The 19,441-nt window shown below is 38.3% G+C and overlaps 1 long non-coding RNA gene across 1 annotated transcript in view; it reads left to right on the top strand.

Annotated features, from left to right (window-relative positions):
* The window catches only part of LOC129022468 (uncharacterized), a 135,517-nt gene extending 116,409 nt beyond the window's left edge, over positions 1–19,108 (top strand). Inside the window, exon 3 of the long non-coding RNA XR_008496438.1 lies at positions 18,820–19,108. This is a non-coding gene — a long non-coding RNA (uncharacterized LOC129022468). The remainder of the gene's footprint in view (positions 1–18,819) is intronic.
* The last annotated feature ends 333 nt before the right edge of the window (positions 19,109–19,441 follow it).

The raw sequence follows: 19,441 nt of genomic DNA, 5'->3' as shown, positions 1-19,441 counted from the left end.
ATTATTCTTGTTACTGATTTATAGTTTTATTACATTATTATTTGATAAAATATTTGTGTATTTGTATACTTTCCAAATTTTTTCTTGTTACTGATTTATAGTTTTATTACAATGTTATTTGAGAAAATACTTGACATAGTTTCCATTTTTTTTAAATTTATTGAGACTCTATTTGTGGCTTAACATATCACCTATCCTGGACACTATTTTATGTACTAAATAGAAAGATGTATATTATGAAGCTGTTGGATGAAATGTACTCTGTCTATTAGGCCCATTTAGTGATCTGGAAAAGAGGACTTGAAATGTTCCCAACACAAAGAAATAATAAATATTTAAGGTGTTGATACCCTAAATACCCTGACTTGATCATTACAAATTCTATGCATGTAATAAAATCTCACATGTACCCCATAAATCCAAACAAATATTTTGTATCAATTTAAAAACAACAGTGAAGATTTGGCTCACTCTGACAGACAAGAGACCACAACCAACTAGAGCTTTCTGAGAGCTAAGGTAATATGGATCAACAATGGCAGAAGAAAGACATAAATATCAGCTACAACCATGTGACCAGTTGCAGAAAAGAGCATCATAATGGCTATGAATGTTACTTTATTATTTTCACATGGATATTTTTCTGGATACATTAATCATTTTCCTTATTTTCATACTATATGACATGTTACATGTATATAGATGACTTAATTTCAATTTGATATCTCAGTGTCATTAGAAAGCGTTCAGAGTATGAATTTTTACCCTACTTGCAGGTTAACAGATTAGCCAGTTCCATAGATACTAGCAGAAGACATGACATGCCTGGGTCAGGGACAAAAGACAGTTTATTACTCACAACAGCAGCCCTAGCCTAAGTAACAGTATTGTGCCCCGATGTTATTCAAGCCCCAATTCTTACAGAATGATGTGATGAGAGCTATGTGTTGCCTGCCCATTGCATTGAAGGCATTGCAGGAAGGTAATACTGATATTAGGACTCCTAGATCATATAGAGGAAAATCTTGGCAAACCTGATTATACTCTCCTCTGGATAAAAACGTTTTCTTTCTTACTCTAGAATAATAACTTCTATTTTTACTATCCTAAGAGGTAACAATTTCTGTCTTCCAAATGTCCTTGGAAAGACAGTACAAAGCAAAACAGCTGTTAATATCTTTGGTGACATGCAGAAATACACAATACTTAAGAAAATTTTCCTCAAGAAAAAATCAATGTTTAAGTGATGGAATATTGAAAGGGAAGAAGGTGTCAGCTAGAAGAAGAGTAAAACCATCCTAAGATAGATAAAGGACTTGTGTTTTCTTCTGCAGAAAAGTTTATAATGCAATTAATTGGGCAAAGGAGGTTGCATGGCACTTTTGGTGACTCAAATATTGTCTTTATTTGAATGATGGGTATAATTGAGAGAAGTTCATATGTTTGAAAAGTAGACAGAAGGTTGATGGTGATGTATTTTTCTGTATCAGCTTAGGTTAAGCTGAAAATACTTTTCTCTGAATGCACTTCTGGTATGGTTCCTGGTTAGGGCAGGCTGCAAGAGAAATTAGCAAAAAATTCAGACGGCAGAAGTAAAGCAGAAGGTGGACCTTCTGAAATTCAGTGTAGGGCACTAGATATTGCTTCTGCTTTCTCATGTTTTTGTGTATCTACTAGCTCATCTTGTTGGTATGTGGCAGCAGCCAGGCTTACAAGCCCTCCAGATCCTACTGGATCTTCCATTTCAGAATTTTCAAGTTCTGGAACAAGTGCATTAGCAACTCTGTGACAAAGGACACTACATTCTCCTGCAGGTCCCTTAGGTCAGGTTAGAGGTTCTGAAAATCAGATTTGAGTTCTAATTTATCCTCATGAGTTCCAGTTTATCCTGATGAGTCCTAGTTTATTTCCACTCAATTCTACTCTATCCAGTGCAGCCCTCCTTCCCAACTGCTGACTCTGACAACCAACAAGACTTCAGGTACAACAGCCTGTCCATGATCTTCCTCATCAGATCCCATAGTTGTGTAAAGGATTACCTCATAATAAATTCTTTATTCTATATCTCTCTTTGTCATCTGCTTCTGTGATCAAACACCAATGGATCCAAATTCCAAATTCATTTTAACCTAAATTCTTAAAGTACTATTCACAGTAATATTTCTATTACTTTGTAACATTGAGTTCTCTATAATATTTGTAGATTTTTATCTTTAAATATTTATAACTGTATTACCATCTTTACAGCTTATAAACAGGAGACATTAATCATATTCTGAAATAATTTCATATGTTTTTCTATTGCTCCAAATACAAGAGGAATAAATAAATATTATTCCTTATAAATAAACTAGGCCCTACTGAGAAATAACTAATACAAACATAAATATATTATTGCTTGTAGAAAATCTGACTATACTAAAATGCTAGAATTTTTTTTTCTTTTTGAGACAGAATTTCACTTTTGTTGCCCAGGCTAGAGTGCAATGGCACAATCTCGGCTCACTGCAACCTCTGCCTCCTGGATTCAAGCGATTCTTCTGCCTCAGCCTCTCGAGTAGCTGAGATTACAGGCATGCGCCATCACACCTGGCTAATTTTTTGCATTTTAGTAGAGATGGGGTTTCACCATGTTGGTCAGGCTGGTCTTCATCTCCTGACCCCAGGTGATCCACCTGCCTCGGCCTCCCAAAGTGCTAGGATTACTAGCATGAGCCACTGTGCCTGGCTTAGAAAGAAATTAAGTGTGTCAGACTGTAAAAGAATAAAATAAGAGAGAAAAGAATAGAAAAGAGGAAAGAACACAAAATGAATTAGCAAGGTTAGGAAGAAAAAATTTTGTTTCCTCAAATCTAGAATTGATTGCCTTTCATTCTCTGGGAAAAATCTACATTGAATTCGCAGAGAAAAATCATTTTCTTTATCAGTCATTGACTACATTAAGTGCATAAGGATTTTTTGGTAAAGTTTATAGACTTACATCATTGATCATTAAACTAGTTATTAAACACCATTTAATCACTTCTCATGTGCTCTCAAGAATTTTCTATTATTTCAATACAAAATTTCATAAAAATTAAAAGCTGTTAATAGAATAGTAATTCTTTTTTGCCTATTTTAGCACATTTATATGCAGCTTTTATATATTTGTCCCTAAAATTATATTTTAGTTTATGGAGCACCTTAAGGACAACCTCTTCAAAAACAAAATTACACAGTTTTCAAGCTTCACGTACTCCACTGACTCAGCCCAAAAAGATGCCAATTTATTTCAGTTGAGATAAAAAAAAAACTTTGCAAAAATCACTAAGTCATAATGATTTTATAATAGATCTAGGTTAAATGGATCAATAAAACACAATAGCAGGGCAACTTCCTTCCCAACATCTACACAGAATCAGTATGCTAAAAAAAGAAAATAACAACAACAAAAAAGAAAAGCAACACACATATGAATTTAAAGAGAAGTAATAACAAGAAGGGGATGGGTGAGGAGAATTAGAGTTAAGAAATAGGGAAAATACAGCCATGAGCATTAAGACTACTAAATTGTCTTCATTTATTCATATATGTAAAATGCTTCATTCATCCTAAGTACCATCATGGGTTGAGGCTACTAATCAAAATAAAATTCATGCAAATATATGTACATGATTTGCAGATGAGCCATGGCCTCCAGGTTTCTGGAAAGTTGCCAGTATTGTCCTTGATAAAGCAAACTTCAAGCCGTTCCGAAGCTCTAAAATTGTCTTTTATTGTCTTTTCTTTGTTAAAGATGCAGAGGTCACACTGTGAGGGGAAAGAATGAGGTAGGAGGTATATTAGCCAAGATATAATCTTTATTTAAGAGATATGTGCTGAAGTCTTTACACTGCATGATAATTCTGACACTGGGATATCTAATATTTTCAGACAAAGAAGGATCAATTCAGCACAAAATCTTTAGAAAAGTATATGATCTTCTTTCATAGATTTAAAAAATATAGCTATTTTTAGTGTAATTTTTAAAATTTTCTAAGTATAAAAATAATTTTATAATTTAAAATTTATCTCAAAAAATGTTTTACAGGATAATGTTATTAGTTAGAACCAGGTTATCTTCTTTTGGCTCAAATGGAGAAGAGATACTGCACAGTAACAATTGTATATTATTGGTTCTATATTGTTCTGAATTATTTAAAGATCTTAAAGGTAGAAATGGTGTCTTAGAGAAATAGTGCAGTGTATTTCTTGGAGTATATAGTAACTCAATGGAAGTTAAAAAGGAATTATAAAGTTTATAAAAGTAAGAATTAAAAATTTATAAATATAGAGTACATTTATTGTTCATTCATTCACCAAGTATCATTAAATACTATATTGAGATCAAATGTTAGACATGTAGAGATAAATGTTATCTCCCCTCTTAAAGTATTAAAAATCCAGTAGAAAACATAGATAAATCATCAAATTGTAGGGGTATGTAGTGAATGGCATAACAGGAGAGCACAGGATGCTGTCACTCTTCAAAGGAAGAGCAAACCATTTTATGTAGACTTATTACATGTATATGTTTTATAAATATATGTATATGTTATATGTACGTGTGTGTGCAATTCTCGTGCTGTTATGTATTCTCCAATGACATACTCTGTAAAGTCCCAAGATATGCATGATGAATAGCAAGATAGAGACTCAGGGAGGCCAATGGTATAGTTCCTATACTTCCTGTACGAAGGCTGGAAGGTTTGAGGTCCTGGAAGAGCTGATCAATCTGAGTCCAAAAGCAGGAAAAACAGTTGATGTGCCAGCTCAAAGATAGGCAGATAGTAGGAATTTTCTCTTATTCAAGGAAGGGTCAGCCTTTTTATTGCATTCAGACCTTGAGCTGATTGGATAAGGGCCATACACATTAGAAAGTGTAATCTCCTTTACTCCAGTTCAAATGTTAATCTCATCCAGACACACCACAGATACAACCAGAATAATGTTTGAAAAAATATCTGGGCACTCTGTGGCCAAATCAAAATGAATGATCATACCTGTTTTTGAAACTGGGCTGTATTTGTTGCTTTCTTTGACCTATAGAATGTGGCAGATATGTCATTGTGCCAGTTCCATTCTGGGTTTTGATTTTAAGAAGCCTGTTATATTTCATGTTCTCTCTTGAAATTAGCTGCCATATAAGAAGGGACACTAGTCTGAAACCATGATGCTTGGAGGAAGACTACACTAACCAAATGGAGTGACACTAAACCATTTAGTAAAGTCTTATTTATCCTTTTAGCCTCAGATTAGCTAGTCCAACTTCCAAGCTTAACGCTGCTAAGTGAATGACCATACACAGAGCAGAGAACTACCAAGCTAAGCCTAATAAAGATGAGATATTTCAGAAATAATAAACTGTGAGTGTTTTAAGCCACTATGATTGGGGATGGTTTTTTACATAGCAGTGAATATGAAATAGGAATGAAGACAGTCACCAAAATCTTCATAGAGATGATACATTAAAATTAAATATTAAAGAACACATTGGCATTGTCTCAGTAAGCAAGGGGAACAAAATAGAGTGAATACTATGTTCACAAGGCATATAGGCAAGAATGAACACTGGTATGGTTTGGCTTTGTGTCCTCAACCAAATCTCTTCTCGACTTGTGATCCCAGGTATCCGGGGAGGGCCGTGGTCAGAGGTGATTGGAACATGAGGACAGTTTCCCCCATGCTGTTCCCATGATAATGAGTGAGTTCTCACAAGATCTGATGGTTTTATACAGGGGTCTTCCCCCTTTGCTTGCTCTCTCTCACCTGCCACCATGTAAGATGTACCTTCTTCCCCTTCTGCCATGATTGTAAGTTTCCTGAGGCCTCCCCAGCCATGTGGAACTGTAAGTCAACTAAACTTCTTGTCTTTTTAAATTACCCAGTCTCGGGCAGTTCTTTATAGCAATGTGAGAATGGACTAATACAACATTTTGATAACCACAAGTCATTTGGTATTGTTGAAGCACTCTGCTTATTTCCTTCAATAACTATGGAGCTTTTCATGTGTATAAGAGTCCAGTTTATATTCTGGGCACTCAACAGAAAACAAGTTTGTTTCCAATTTTGTGGAGCTTATATTCAAGCAGGGGTGAGAAACAAAGGTAAACAACTGAATAAGAGAGTATCAAATAGTAATAGAAGCAGAAAAAAGGAATAAGTTTCATGTGCATCTGTGTGAAGAGACCACCAAACAGGCTTTGCGTGAGCAATAAAGCTGTTTATTTCACCTGGGTGCAGGTGGGCTGAGTCCAAAAAGAGAGTCAGTGAAGGGAGATAGGGGTGGGGCCGTTTTATAAGATTTGGGTAGGTAAAGGAAAAAGGGGCATTGTGCTCTGGCGGGCAAGAGTGGGGGTCACAAGGTACTCAGTGGGGGAGCTTTTGAGCCAGGATGAGCCAGGAGAAGGAATTTCATAAGACAGTGTCATCAGTTAAGGCAGGAACAGGCCATTTTAACTGCTTTTGTGGTGGAATGTCATCAGTTAAGGCAGGAACTGGCCATCTGGATGTGTACGTGCAGGTCACAAGGGATATGATGGTTTAGCTTGGGCTCAGAGGCCTGACATTCCTGTCTTCTTATATTAATAAGAAAAATAAAATGAAATAGTGGTAAAATATTGGGACGGTGAAAATTTTGGGGGATGGTATGGAGAGATAATGGGCGATGTTTCTCAGGGCTGCTTCAAGCAGGATTAGGGGCAGTGTGGGAACCTAGAGTGGGAGAGATTAAGCTGAAGGAAGATTTGTGGTAAGGGGTGATATTATGGGGTTGTTAGAAGAAACATTTGTCATTTAGAATGATTGGTGATGGCCTGGATATGGTTTTGTATGAATTGAAAAACTAAATGGTATAAGAGAAGGAAAAAAACAGGTACTAAAGGACCAAGAATTGGGAGGACCTAGGACATCTAATTAGAGAGTGCCTAAGGAGGTTCAGCATAGCCTTTGACAGCAAAGATTATTTATTTACTTTAAGAGTTAAGAGTGGCAGTTTGGGGATAGCACCAGAAGATATCAGGTGTGATGGCTTGGAAAAACAGTGTAAACTGGCAGTGTAAACAAGAGCAGGGCATGGATGAGTAGTTGAGAATGGTGAATAGGAGTATGACTAGACAGAAGACAGTAGTGATGACAAGTTTTTTGGGGCACAGTCCAAGTTGGTCTGGTATCTGCAATGAGACTGGGGCCTAATAAAAAGAAGCATCTATACGGGAGTTTAAATGGGCTGTGCTTTGTAGCATTCTGAGGACAGGCCTGAATTCTGGGAAGGGAAAGTGGTAAAAGTATTGTCTATTCTTTTTTAAGTTGGTGGCTGAGCTTGGTGAGGTGTGTTTTTAAAAGACCTTTAGTCTGTTCTACTTTTCCTGAAGACTGAGGACTGTAAGGGATATAAAGATTTCACTGAATACTAAGAGCCTGAAAAACTGCTTGGCTGATTGACTAATAAAGGCTGGTCTGTTGTAAGACTGTATAAAGGTGGGAAGGCTAAATTGAGGAATTATGCCTGACAGAAGGGAAGAAATGACTGCGGTGGCCTTCTCAGACCCTGTAGGAAAGGCCTCTACCTATCTAGTGAAAGTGTCTACTTAGACTAAGAGGTGTTTTAGTTTTTGTGACTTGGGGCATGTTGAGTAAAGCTAATTTGCCAGTCCCGGGTGAGGGCAAATCCCTGAGCTTGATGTGTAGGGAAGGGAGGGGGCCTGAATAATCCCTGAGAAGTAGTAGAATAGCAGATGGAACACTGAGAAGTTATTTCTTTTAGGATAGATTTCCACGATGGAAAGGAAATGAGAGGTTATAAGAGGCGGGCTAGTGTCTTGTAGTATAGCATAGCCTGCCTTTGCTGGTAAGTGGCGATTAGGCCTGGTGGAACTGCCATCAATAAACCAAGTGTGATCAGGGTGAGAAACAGGGAAGAAGGAAATGTGGGGAAATGGGGTGAACCTCAGGTGGATCAGAGAGATGCAGTCATGAGGGTCAGGTGTGGTATCAGGAATAATGTGGGAGGCCGGATTGAAGTCGGGCTAGGAACAATGGTAATTGTGGGAGGCTCAACAAAGAGTGAGTATAGCTGAAGAAGCCATGGATCAGAAAGTATATGTATCAGGTGTTTAGAAGAAAATAGAGTTTGGAAATTATGAGAGCTGTAGAGAGTGAGTTGAGCATAGTTTGTGATTTTAAGGGCCTCTAAAAGTATTAGGGTGGCAGCAGCCGCTGCATGGAGACATGATGTCCAGCCTAAAACAGTAAGGTCAAGTTGTTTGGACAAAAAGGCTACAGGACACGATCCTGGTCCTTGTGTAAGAATTCTGACTGCACAGCCCTGCACTTCAGCTGTATGTAATGAAAAGGGTTGGGATGAGTCGGAGAGAGCTAGGGTGGGGGCAGTCTCTAAAGCTGTCTTCAAGGAATGGAAAGAGGAGTGGGGGAAGGATTTAGGATCTATGGGGTCAGCTAGGTTTCCTTTTGTGAGTTTATATAATGGTTTTGTTAGGATGGCAAAACCAGGTACCCAAAGGTGAAAGTATCCAACCATGCCCAGGAAGGAAAGGAATTGTTGTTTTGTAGAAGGGATTAGGGTTTGGGAGATTAGTCGGACATGATCAGCAGGGAGAGCACGTGTGTTTTTATGAAGAATTATGCCAAGGTAGGTAATGGATGGAGAAGAAATTTGAGCTTTGGAGGGGGATACTCAATATCCTTTGAAGAATAAATGCTGAAGGAGCAGAAGTGTGTCTTGTTAAGAAGATTCAAAGGAGGGGCTATAAAGAAGAAGGTCATCAATATATTGAATAAGGTGAGAAGCAGAGGGGTGGAAAAAAAGTAAATCCTGAGAAAGAGCTTGGCTGAAGTAATGAGCACTGTCCCTGAAACCTTGTGGCAGCATAGCCCAGGTAAGCTGCTGGCACTGATGTGTGTCAGGGTCAGTCCAGGTGAAAGCAAAGAGAGGCTGTGATGAGGAGTGCAGGGGAATAGTAAAGAAAGCATGTTTGAGATCCAGAACAGAATAATGGATTGTGGAGGGAGGTATTGAGGATAGGAGAGTATATGGTTTTGGCACCATGGGGTGGACAGGCAAAACAATTTGGTTGATAAGGCATAGATCCTGAACTAACTTGTAAGGCTTGTCTGGTTTGAGGACAGGTAAAATGGGGGAATTGTAAGGAGAGTTTATAGGCTTTAAAAGGCCATGCAGTAGCAGGTGAGTGATAACAGGCTTTAATCCTTTCAAAGCATGGTCTGGGATGGGATATTGGCATTGAGTGGGGTAAAGGTGATTAGGTTTTAATGAGATGGTAAGGGGTGCATGATTGGTCACCAAGGAGGGAGTAGAGGTATCTTATACTTTTGGGTTAAGGTAGGGGAATACAAGAGGAGGATGCAAAGGAGGCTTTAGATTGGGAAGAAGGACAGCAATAAGATATAGCTGTAATCCAGGAATAGTCAGGAAAGCAGATAATTTAGTTAAAGTGTCTCAGCCTAATAAGGGAACTGGGCAGGTGAGGATAACTAAAAAGGAGTGCTTAAAAGAGTATTGTCTAAGTTGGCACCAGAGTTGGGGAGTTTTAAGAGGTTTAGAAGCCTGGCTGTCAATACCCACAACAGTTATGGAGGCAAGGGAAACAGGCCCTAGAAAAGAAGGTAATGTGGAGTGGGTAGCCTCCATATTGATGAAGAAGGGGACGGACTTACCCTCCACTGTGAGAGTTACTTAAAGCTTGGCGTCCGTGATGGTCTACAGGGCTTCCGAGGTGTTCGGGCAGTGTCAGTCTTCAGCTGCTAAGCCAAGAAGATCTGGGAAGGAGTCAGTCAGAGAGCTTTGGGCCAGAGTTCCAGGGGCCCTGGGAGTGGCTGCCAGGTGAGTTGAACAGTCCAATTTCCAGTGGGGTCCTGCACAGATGGGACACAGCTTAGGAGGAATCCTGGGCTGTGGACATTCCTTGGCCTGGTGGCCAGATTTCTGGCACTTGTAGCAAGCTCCTGGGGAAGGTGGTTCTGGAGGAATGCCTGGCCATGGCGGTTTAGGTGTTTGGAAGTTCTTGTGTGCTGGAGATGTGGCTGGGGTTTGTCTCACAGTGAAGGCAAGGAATTGCAACTCAGAAATATGTTGCTACTTGGCTGCCTCTACTCTTTTATTGTACCCCTTGAAGATGAGGTTAATTAAGTCCTGTTGTGGGGTTTGAGGGCCGGAATTTAATATTTGGAGTTTTATTTAATGTCGGGAGCAGATTGGGTAATAAAATGTATGTTGAGAATAAGACAGCCTTTTGACTTTTTAGGGTCTAGGGCTGTAAAACATCTCAGGGTTGCTGTCAAACGAGCCATGAACTGGGCTGGGTTTTTATATTTGATGAAAAAGAGCCTAAATGCTATCTGATTTGGGATAAAGAAAAAGGAGCATTAACCTTGACTATGCCTTTAGCTCCAGCCACATTTTTAAGAGTAAATTGCTGGGCAGGTGGGGGAGGGCTAGTCACAGAAGGAAACTGTAAGCCAGACCGGGTATGAGGAGGGGAAGTGATAAAAGGATTATAGGGTGGAGAAGCAGAGGCTGAGGAAGAATTGGGACCTAGCTCAGCCTGGCAAGGAGGGGAGAGGTCAGATGGGTCTGTAGAAAAGGAAGATTAGAAAGACTCAGCGACGCTTGGGGTTGGGACTAAGGGGAAAGGTGGGAGGGAAAGAAGGAAGATTTGGGATGAGTTGCATTGGGAACAGAGATTAGGGAGGGACCAATGTGTAAAAGAATGCCTGGACATCAGGCACCTCAGACCATTTGCCTATTTTACAACAAGAATTATTTAGATCTTGTAGGATGGAGAAAATGGAAGTGCCATTTTCTGGCTGTTTGGAACTACTGTCAAGTTTGTATTGGGGTCAAGCGCATTGTAGAAGAAAATAAGGCATTTAGGTTTTAGGTCAGGTGTGAGTTGAGAGGTTTTAAGTTCTTGAGAACACAGGCTAAGGGAGAAGAAGGAGGAATGGAGGGTAGAAGGTTGCCTATAGTGAAGGAAGCAAACCCAGAGAAAAGAGAGAGTAGAAAATGGAGGGAAGGGGTTTGGGGGTTCTTACCCCCTAGAAAAGTGGGAAAGGGGTCAGGGCATGGAAATAGGGGTTGGGGCACAGAGATAAGACATCAGGGTGCAGAAATAAGGGATTGGGGCACAGAGATAAGAGGATGGGGTGTGGAAATAAGGGATCGGGGAGCAGAGATAAGAGATTGGGGCACGGAAATAAGGGATCAGGGCGCAGAGATAAGAGGTAGGGGCATGGAAATAAGGGATTGGGGTTTCTATCCCCCTAGAAAAGTGGGACTTGCCACTAAGGGTGAAGGAGAAGGGGTTGAGTTGTTCTTGCCCCTCTGCCAGAAAAGCAGAGAAGGGGTAGAGACATGGAGAGAAGGGGTTGGGGTACTTGCCTCTCCCCCAGAAAAGCAGAACTTGCTGCTAAGAGTGAAGGACCAAGGCAGGCATCCCTGCATGGTCTGACACCTCTGAAACCTGGGTGAATAATCACAGAGGCGTCCCTGCAATGGTTAAACACCAGGTGAAGTCTGCCTTCTGCAGTCCGTGACTGGCACGGGAGTTTTGGGTCCATGGATAGAGGTGTCTCCTTTGTCTCTACCAGAAAATGAAAGGAATTGAAATTAGGAGAAGGGAGAGATTGAATTGTGGCACCAAGATGGAAAGGAGAAAGAGGTTGAGGGATAATGAGGGAGGTTGGAGAAGAGAGTAAAAAGAGGCTGCTTACCGGATTTGAAATTGGTGAGATGTTTCTTGGGCTGGTTGGTCTGAGGACCTGAGGTCGTAGGTGGACCTTTCTCATGGAGCAAAGAGCAGGAGGACAGGGGATTGATCTCCCAAGGGAGGTCCCCTGATCCAAGTCACGACACCAAATTTCATGCACGTCCATGTGAAGAGACCACCAAACAGGCTTTGTGTGAGCAATAAAGCTGTTTATTTCACCTGGGTGCAGGTGGGCTGAGTCTGAAAAGAGAGTCAGCAAAGGGAGATGGGGTGGGGCTGTTTTATAGGATTTGGGTAGGTAAAGGAAAAAGGGGGGTTGTTCTCTGGCAGGCAGGAGTGGGGGTCACAAGGTGCTCAGTGGGGGAGCTTTTGAGCCAGGATGAGCCAGGAGAAGGAATTTCACAAGACAGTGTCATCTGCTAAGGCAGGAACAGGCCATTTTCACTTCTTTTGTGGTGGAATGTCATCAGTTAAGGCAGGAACCGGCCATCTGGATATGTACGTGCAGGTCACAAGGGATATGATGGCTTAGCTTGGGCTCAGAGGCCTGACAATAAGAATACAAGAAGAGCTCTGTATATGTGTGTATGTGTGTGAGATATTTTAAGAGTGGTCACAGATGCCTTACTGTAAAGATGACATACACCCACAACTTGAAGAATGAGAAAGAGCCAGTCTAGCAAAGAGTAGGAAGAGAAACAATCTAGACAAGTGAGTGGCAAGGGCAAACATCCTCTGGTAGAATAATTTGGCACATTGAAGGAAATGAGAGAATGTTAGCATTGCTTGAGCAGAGTAACAAAGAGAGGAATGTGGCAAGATGCCATGAGAGGCGAAGGAGGGAGTTGTTTATGCAATGCCTCTTAGGACATGGGAAGGATTTGGGCTATTATCCTAATGTATATCAGAAATACTGAAGTGTATTAATTTGCTATACCTGTTATAATAAATAACCACAACTTTAGTGGCTGAAAACAACACATGTTTATTATCACGCAGTTCTTGATGTCAGAAGTCTGAAATGGGTCCCCTTGGGCTAAATCAAGGCATCATCAGGGCTGTATTCCTTTCTGAAGTCTCTTGGAGATAATCTATTTCCTTGCTTTTCCCAGCTTCTAGCGACCACCTACATTCCTTGGCTTATGGCTGCTTCCACCACCTTCAATGCCAGCAGCATAGCATGTTCAAATATCTCTCTGAATTTGACTTATCCCTCATGTGTTATTAGATTGGCCCCACTCAGTAAGAAAATTTCCTCATTTTAAGGTCAGCTGATTAGCAACCTCAATTTCATTGACAACCTGAATTTCCCTTTGCCATATAACCTAATATATTCACCAGTTGGAGATTAAGACATGGGCATCTTTGGGTGGAAAGGGCATTAGTCTGCCTACAACAGGTGGTAAAATCAGCACAGTAGGAGTCCTCATAGAAGACATGGCATGAATGTAGGAATATGTTGATTTCCATATAGTCAGAAATTGTACCCATATTTATACGTATGCATACAAACAACTCTAATGACAAACAACAAATCATTTTTACATATTAAAAATAAGAAATCCTAATAGGTAATTTTGGTTGTTGAGTAAAGGTTTTCACAAGGATATTATGCAAGGGCATTTAACTTTCAAGTAGGCTAACAGAATAATCAGAGAAAAATCAGAGCATTTATAGTTCAAAGTATTATTTCACCATCAAACATTTTGATATCATAATTTTTGGGTTGGTTTTGTTAACAAAACAAAACCAAAATTCCCCGGGGTTTGTGTAGCAAAACACCCTCTCTCATTTAGAGCTTGTTTCAGGAAACAGGGATTTCATAAGGACTCTGCTGCTTTTCATTGCCTTTGTAGAATTGGCTGATAAGAGAAAGCTTTTGCTTTTCAGGGCCCATCTCTAAATCATAAACCATGTCTTAGAAAATATTTAATAAAAAAAAAATGTAAGTCAGAAAGAGTGAAGTCAGACCCTAATTGTAGTCATAGTCCTCCCTAAGGTGCAAATTTAACCACAAATTTGCTTTCCAATATTTTGATTCAGTAGTATTAATTTATGTATTTCTCCTTCAGAACTGTTTTCTTGATTTGCAGTTTGATACATATTCAAGGACATTCTTGTTACAATGTTTAACATAGCTGGAATTATACAATATTAAGATTAGGGAATTTACTTTTATTAGCTTTGCAGATCCCCTGGTGACATTTTTCAAGTCACATTTATTGTATCATAAATACCTTTATTGTTTTCACCAGTTCCTGTATTCCAAAGAGTAGAACCAAGAACCATTCAATTTGCCTCTTTTGTGTTTTACCCTCAGTGCTTTTAATGATAGGAAAATTCCCCTCAAATCCAAATTTGAGATCTCTAAGTTTACCAGTGTTTCTGATTTTCTAGAAAGTGATGTCTTGAGTACATGTAAGGATAAGCTCAATGCAGAGTAGGTGGAGAAAAATGTCTTGAAATGATTTTGTAGGCATTATTTACACACTGTCCTTTTTATTTAACTGTGGACTTGTCTTAGTTCATTAAATAAGATTTGCCTTTAAAAGTAATATTTCTTACATATTTTATCTGATTTTATCCTGGTAGGATGTATGAGTAAAAATTTCATAAATACAGAGTACATTTGTTAATATAGGTTTTAATGCCAGTTTGAGCATTTTTGAATACATTTTGAACAGTTTTCCAGACAAAACCATCACTAAGCATTAATATTCTACATAATTATCAACCTTTGCTTCATAAGGTTATAATTTTTTAATATTTCTCATAGAACACCTTTCTTGAATTCTGAATGGTGAGTTAGAGGAAATTATAGAAGTGTTTTATTCCAGTTTGTACAAATTTATTTTGCTGAAACAAGGGTTTTACATATATGAAAAAAAGGAAAAAGACTTCCTCCAGATGACCATCAGAATTTTGAACATTATAAACAATACCATCAATATTTCAATTAAAAATACCAATTAAGACACAGTGATATCTCATGCCTGTAATCTCAGCACATTGGGAGGCTGAGGCAGGAGGAATGCTTGAGTTCAGGAGGTTGAGACTAGCCTGGGCAACAGAGGGAGACCCTGTCTCTCCAGGAAAAAAAAAAATTAGCTGGGCATTGTGGTATCCATCTTTGGTCCCAGCTACTTGGGAGGCTAAACTGGGAGGATCTCTTGAGTCTGGGAAGTTGAAGCTGCAGTGAGCTATGATTATGTCACTGTACTCCAGCGTGGGTGATAGACTGAGACCCCGTCTCAAAACCAAAAACAAAAAACAACTGAAATCTTGTTATCAGTTTCATTTAGTCTCGCATAATTAATTTTTATCCCTTCAGAACCAAAGGCATCAATAAGCATGCAGGAAGCCATCCACTCCTGGACCATGGTGTTTTGGAAATTCTGATTTAGTCCTCTGGCATACTCTGGCAGGTAGTAATGTCAGCTTACACCAGGACTCTTGTAAGCATTAATCTACTCGTTTAACTACCAAGAGCCTACAGTAGCTGATATAGTCCTAACTGAGATTATCATTCCTTAGAAGTTTCCTCCAAAAGATGTAATTTCTTTCCTATAGCTTATATAGCATGAGCTTTAAGGGCAATGTTGTGGTTGGGGGGAACATGTTTTATGATATGACTGAATGCTCACTGTAAATTTTATAATAGTCACCAAAAATGTAAGAACAGAGGAGATTAAAATTTCCTGTTGAGGCATAATCTATCGTTCTTTAGAAAGGATCCAGTTAAAGTTTACCCTGTATATAAGAACATAATGTGAATACTAGGAACACTGAAAAACCTCCAGAGCTTTCAAGCCATTCAGTCGAATATATGTTACATGTGCAGCCACTGAGAAGGGTATTAAAAACATAAAGACAACATTTTAAAGAATTGATTTGTTCTAGCAATATCATGCCAGGCTTTGCACATGAACATGAGAACACTTCAGTCTATCCTGAAACCAAATGACTGGAAATAAGTTCTTATTAACAGTATCTTACTTGTACATAATTGACCTATGGAAGTTGAACTTCTCTTTTTGATTTGACAGCTCTTCCGATACTGTTAGTTTGACAAATAGAATGGCTCTCTTTCACAATTATGGTGATATAATAAACAATAGAAAATACCAAATCTATCTATTTCTAGTCACTCCTCGTTAGAAGGAAAATGAGCAAGTATTGCACAAAAGAGTAAGGATGTCAAATATATTTAAACAGTTTTATAATTTTAAATTTCATGCTTGAGTTTGGGAAAGGCAATATCAAAAAGATTGGTGAGAGGACACTGATCACTATATCAAAATATGAGCTTAAGTCATGGGTAAATTATTGTAGTCTTGAGTTCTATTAGAGTGATGGTATATTAAATAATAGAAGAAGGTAACATAAAACAACTACTTATTTCAGAAGTGAAACATTTTATTGTTTATTATCAAATAATTTATAAGTAGGATGAAAACTTAACAGGATTGCACGCGAGAGAATTCTGATGGGTTAAGGAAACTCTGCAATCTGGGCTGATTACACAGAATAATCCATTAGCCTTTTTTATGAAAAGGCTAAATACTTCCAGACCAATTTTAAATTATTAATCCTCTACTCTTTATCATACCAAGCTTTATTTGTCTAGTAATTTGGATATGTTTACATAACCTTATAAAAACGTATGATCAGATGCTAAATTAAAGCTTTCAACTTTAGTTTTAAAATATTAACTTATCAGCATAAGGGGATGCACATAACTTGCTGAAATTTTTACTTTAATTAGAGGGATTACTTGTTCATTAACTTAATTTAATAGTAGCCCAAAGTCTTAAAGTCAATTAATAATCTTGGAAATCGCATTTAAATTGCCCCTACAGAACAACACAATCAAAATGGATATAACCTGTTTCTCAGACAGATAACCTTTTATAATTTCACCAAGATAGAGTAGGCGGAGATTAGTGATTAAACTCACAGGATTTGCAACATAGGTTCCACTTCATAAGTTCTTTTAAAGGGTATTAATATTTATAATTCAATTTAGTTACACACATATGTTTATATTCTCATAATCTTACATAATTTATGGAAACAATAATAATCTTTCCCATAAACATAGCATAGGAAATTTAGCAAACTCTAATGATTAGATTAGCAATAAAAAATTATACTCAGGTCTTACATAAAATATGCTTGCTGTGATAGACTGCAAAAATGGCAGGACATTCTTCTGCCTTTTTATGCATCCTTCCCTTTGTAATGTGACTTTGCAGCTCCATTCATTAGAAGGTGGAAACCTTTTCACTGTTTCTTGAATCTGGGCTTGGCCATGTGACTTGCTTTGGGCAAAGGGACATATCAAAAGTGACATAAGCAGTGGCTAAAAACCAAAATAAGACTGCTCTCTCTGATCTCGAGAATGTTGCAATCACTGAATGAGTCCAAGTAAACCTGCTGGATGAAGAAACAGTTGGTAAAGTCATTGCTGTTATCCAACTGACAGCAGGCCTACTGCCTGATACATGAATGAGGCTCTCTGAAAACCCAGCACCAATGAATCTGGTTCAGAGAAGAAGAACCAGCCAGGCGAACCACTGAAGCATAAAAATAAATATTTATTGTCTAAAGCAAATTGTTGTTTAACACAACAAAAGTTAACTGATATAAAAACTAGTACCAGGGGTGGGGTGTTGCTATAACAAAACCTAAAACATGTAATAAAATACTAAAATACGTAATATTGGCTTTGGATGGACACTGAAAAAACAGTGAAGAAACTGTTAGTGAAGGTTGAGACAGTGGCAGACAAAGTTGTTCTATAGTGGAATATTTGGCAAAGCTTTAATCTGCAGAAACTTGGAAGATAGAAAATGTACCTAATGAACTTGTGCATCTAAAAAGATTTGATGCTAGATGCTGAGCGTGTCAACTGGCCCCTGTTAGCTGCATATAATAATATGGAAACAGACAGAATAAGTTTTGTTTACAAGCAGATTTTAGAAGAAATAAAAAGAAGCCAGGAATTGCTGGGTCAAAAAATAAATTGTCTCCCACATTGGTAAAAATTAACAAAGTAGGAAATGGCCTAGTATAAACATAGACACAAATGTGGCTGGTTATAAGATCCGTTTTTAAAAAAACCTCTAAACATTCTAAGGTGGACAGAAGAGTCCTCAGTAAGATAAATTGTCTCCTAATAATTCTACGGGCATTTTTTTTTTTCATAGCAGCCTACCACATCTAAAGTGGAGGAAGACCTGTTTTGAAATGAATTAGATGTGAATTTTGGAAGTGGAGAATTTTAGAAATTACATACAATAGATGTAAATCAGATTCATAGGCAATCCATGAGTTTTTAAAGACCATTATACTAACAAAAGCACTGCCAGCTTGGACTAAAATCAATTACAAAAAGAAAGGTTTCTAGGCTTCCAACATTTTGGGGGCAGAAATCAGACTGAGAATCATGGCCGTTTCTAGTTCAAAAGATGAAAATCCTAGAGGTGGAGGCAAGAGATCCAGAGAAAAACAGACAGACAAATCGCTCTCAAGGAGCAGAAATAGAACTTAACCAAGGAGCTTACACAGACTTAGAGCAGGGGATCCTTTTAACATGTGCCTGGATGGATTTCAGAATTGGTTAGACCAATGGCTGCTCTATGCCTCTCATTCCTCATTTTTCTGTTCAGAAGTATCTATTACAATTACTCTGCTCCCATCTCACCCTTGTATATTAGGTTGGTTGACCACAGATAACTTATATTTTTAGTTCATAAGTCTCTGGATGAAGAGCAGCTGCATCCAATGGGTCACATTTATACCTATATTAGAAACAAATTATAAGAACCTGGACTTTGAATCAGATGACATAATTGAATGAGACTATTGAAATTCTGGAAGTAAGCATATTTTTCATTTAGGAGAAACAATTTGTGGCTGAAAACAGTCTGCAATAGATTTTAAAAATTGCTACAAATGTTCCATCTCTTTACACATATAATTTTACAACCTGATTTTGTAGTTCCTTCCATCAACGGTTGGTCTATTTCATGAATCTACCTGTTCTTTCTAGGCTTGGTCATGTGAATTACTTTGGTCAATGAGACGTGAACAAATATGATATAAGCAGAGGCTTTAAAAGACTTGCATATTGGAGCTTGCTCTCATTTTCTGTACTTGGAATTCTGCAATTGCCATCATGTGAACAAGCCCTGGCTAGCCTCCTGGATGATTATAGCCAGATCACCTCCATCACTCAAGGTGACATTGAGTCAACTGCCTGAAGCCATCCTAGACCATCCAGCTTCAGCTGAAACAGCCCAGAAGATTAATCATATGAAATAATAAATTATTGTTGTTTGAAAACTACTAACCATTAGAGTGGTTTCTGACTTATCGGAAACTAACATATATTACATTCTTCATGGTGATAAGGTGAAAGAAAAGATGCATAATTTCTTTAAGCCAAAATTCCAAAGCAACTTAATTCATTGAAAGATTTACTTTGATTAAAATAAATGTTACACAAATGAGGATACTTATAATTCTTCTGTATTCATTTATCAAATGTTAAATATTTTAAAGAAGATTTTATTTTATTTTAAGTTCCAGGATACATGTGCAGAATGTGCAGGTTTGTTACACAGGTAAACGTGTGCCATGGTAGTTTGCTGCACCTATCAATCCATCACCTA

This window comes from Pongo pygmaeus, chromosome 22, assembly GCF_028885625.2.
Source record: "Pongo pygmaeus isolate AG05252 chromosome 22, NHGRI_mPonPyg2-v2.0_pri, whole genome shotgun sequence".
Lineage (NCBI taxonomy): Eukaryota > Metazoa > Chordata > Mammalia > Primates > Hominidae > Pongo > Pongo pygmaeus.
This window is presented reverse-complemented; position numbering and strand designations above follow the sequence as displayed.